This window comes from Penaeus chinensis, chromosome 43 (assembly GCF_019202785.1).
Source record: "Penaeus chinensis breed Huanghai No. 1 chromosome 43, ASM1920278v2, whole genome shotgun sequence".
Lineage (NCBI taxonomy): Eukaryota > Metazoa > Arthropoda > Malacostraca > Decapoda > Penaeidae > Penaeus > Penaeus chinensis.
The window spans coordinates 2,508,934-2,511,637 of NC_061861.1; the positions used below are offsets into that span (position 1 = coordinate 2,508,934).

Consider the following 2,704-nt stretch of genomic DNA (forward strand, 5'->3'; position numbering starts at 1 on the left):
GACAACGGCGTCAACTCGTGATCATAAGTCCTGTTCAATTATTGAAATTGTGAATTTTCCCCCTAAATGTTCGAGACAGGATTCGGACATGTGTCGGGACTTGTAATCGCAGCTGTACGCGCGATGTTTCATTCAAGCCTGTTCCCAATCTTTGCTGGTAACAACAAAAACACTAAGAGCCATTATAAAGAAGTATTATTATAAAGTGATATATATATACATATATATGTATAACCATAAATTAATATACATATATTATATATATAATGTGTATATATGAATATATATATGTATGTTTACATGCATATACGTACATATGTATACTGTATATATAAATATATATATGCAGATATATATATACATATGTATATAGACACATGTATATTTACATGTGACAATAGAAATATCAAAGGTTATTAAAAAGAAGTATTATATAGAAGTATTGATTTTGATTCTACTATTCACATAAGACAATTTGACTTCTGCTTTTCCAGCGAAACTGATTCTGTTTCAAGAAATTACAGAAAAGAAGAATTTCTCTCGGTAGAATATACAATCGACCGAGTAACGTCAAAAGGAAAGAAGCGCAGCCTATTCATGGAAGAAAATGTTGAATAGTATTTCTTTCTTTTTTTATTCAAAAGTTTTGTCGTGTGGCTATGGAAATGATATTTAATAGAAGTGTGAACATGTTTTTTGTAGAATTTCAGCTGTGAAAAGGTGGCGATTTCTGCTTCTCTAAGAGGTTGCCGAACTAAGAAATAAATGAATAAAGAAGATGGAGTGCCCGTCTGAGGAGAAGAAATGTAGTTAAGCCTATATATATACACATACATATATGTGTGTGCGCGTTTGTGTATGTGTGTGTGTATGTGTGTGTACGTGTGTGTTTGTTTGTGTTTTGTGGTATGTAGATGTTAATGGAGGTGTGCGTGGGATGTTTCAGATTATTCCAGTTTCGAAGTGTCGTAAGTTGGGGTCGGAAGACCGAAAGTTGTCTCTGCAATTCGTCATGTCCCGTTTGACTGAATCTGTACCACCCCTAGAGGAGACCGAGGTAGGTCCTCGTCTGCGTTTCTGTTTCTGTCGGTCGGAGTTTTGCGTCAACAAGAACAACAGCAATCTCAGTGTTTGTTCTCTCTGTTGTTTATTTTATGAGGTCTAGCGTGTGGACGGAGGTTGAAGGGCCTCCGTCGTCAGCGGGGCGTGCGGGCGGTGGTCGAAGGGCCTCCGTCGTCAGTGTAATGATTTGTGTTCGCGTTGGTTTGAGAGTACTGTTCGTGAGAGTGAGAATGTATTCATGATGTCGATGAAGGTATCTTGTAGTTGGCGCCTGTTCGTGTGGGGTATGGTGGGATCTGAGGCGTCTGCGTTACTAGGGTCGAAGGGCGATGCAGTGGTCCAGAAGAAATGTGTGGAGGTTTTGTTAGTATTTTGTGTTGGGAGATGGGTGATAGCACTGGGACGGTGAAATATAGGGGGATTAGGCGACGTAGTTGTTAAGTTTTTAGAATTGAGGTGGCGAACACTGCAAGTTGTAGAAGGAGGTGATGTTCCTTGGCTCCTGTGAATGGAAGCAAGAGACAAGGAAAATATTGGAGTGTTAGTATAGCCTACTGCAAATCCACGCAATGCTAATGTTAACAAATCCATTGTATATCTGTGTAAACAATTCGATACAGCTGACATGATACCAGGCAGTGTGCTCGGACCGGTTACAAAAGATATCACATTAAATAGTCCTTTGTCCCTATCTCAAGCTTTTGTGTATAACATTTGAAACATTTATTTATAGCCAAAACTGAATTTAGTACAAACAATAATATAACATATAGTACATTATTTACAAAGCATATACGCTATTTTCTTTAAGCAAGCCTTTTCGAAGCAGAGCTTTTCAGGCACGTAAGAGAACTTTGGTTGGTAAGGACCACGGTTAACATTAGCACCAGTGTCTCCACACACAAAAAAAAAAAAAAAAAAAAAAAAAAAAAAAAACAGAAGGATGGTGTGTCTAGCATGAGGAACGTGTACCAATGATATGTCTGTGTTCCTTGGATGTGTGGTGAAGGAGTGCAGTTGTCCCTGTCCGCACGTGATGTGTTAGTGCATGAAGAGTGAGTGTTAATGCTGTACCTGCTATGAAGCGGGAGGTAAAAGGTGTGGGTTTATGTGGCGTTTCAAATGGGACGTGATTTTACCTTCTGTGGGAGTGCGTGTGTGTGTGAGATGTTGCCCTGTTGCCGGCTGAGGTGACACTGCTTTCTTCCAGCTCATCGCGATTGGAACAGCTGCTTTTGCCCTGCTAAAACCTTTTGATTTTGTCACTAAAACCTATCACTCTAAGTAAGGAGGATTAGGATAAAGATAAAAAGTGTTTATTAAAAAAATATATATTAATTTTGTGACTAAAACCTATGAATGTAAGTGTTTTTATAAGTGTTTAAAAGGCGGGGATGTATTGATCTGTTTTAGCTGCCTGTTACAGTTGATATCTTCAAGAAATAACATTTCGATCGAGCAGAGGCTGTCAGATTAGGTGGAGAACGCTCTCAGCCTCTCAAATGCGGAGGGGGGCCACACGTTATCATCTCACACTTCTTACGTAAGCACACAGACATACAGACATGTGTGTATATATATGTATACACACACATATACATATATATACACATAAACACACACACACTCACACACGCATATA

At 38.9% G+C, this 2,704-nt stretch overlaps 1 protein-coding gene across 3 annotated transcripts in view; it reads left to right on the forward strand.

Moving 5' to 3' along the window:
* The first annotated feature begins 2,045 nt into the window (after window positions 1-2,045).
* LOC125048396 (2-oxoglutarate-Fe(II) type oxidoreductase ppzD-like) overlaps window positions 2,046-2,704 on the forward strand; it is a 9,985-nt gene continuing 9,326 nt past the window's right edge. Inside the window, exon 1 of one of the 3 annotated variants that reach the window (XM_047647074.1) lies at window positions 2,046-2,117. The gene's annotated coding sequence lies outside the window, so the exon portion shown is untranslated. Of the gene's footprint in view, window positions 2,118-2,139; window positions 2,161-2,199; window positions 2,347-2,704 lie in introns of those variants that run through there. The other 2 variants (XM_047647075.1, XM_047647076.1) reach the window with 2 other exon arrangements.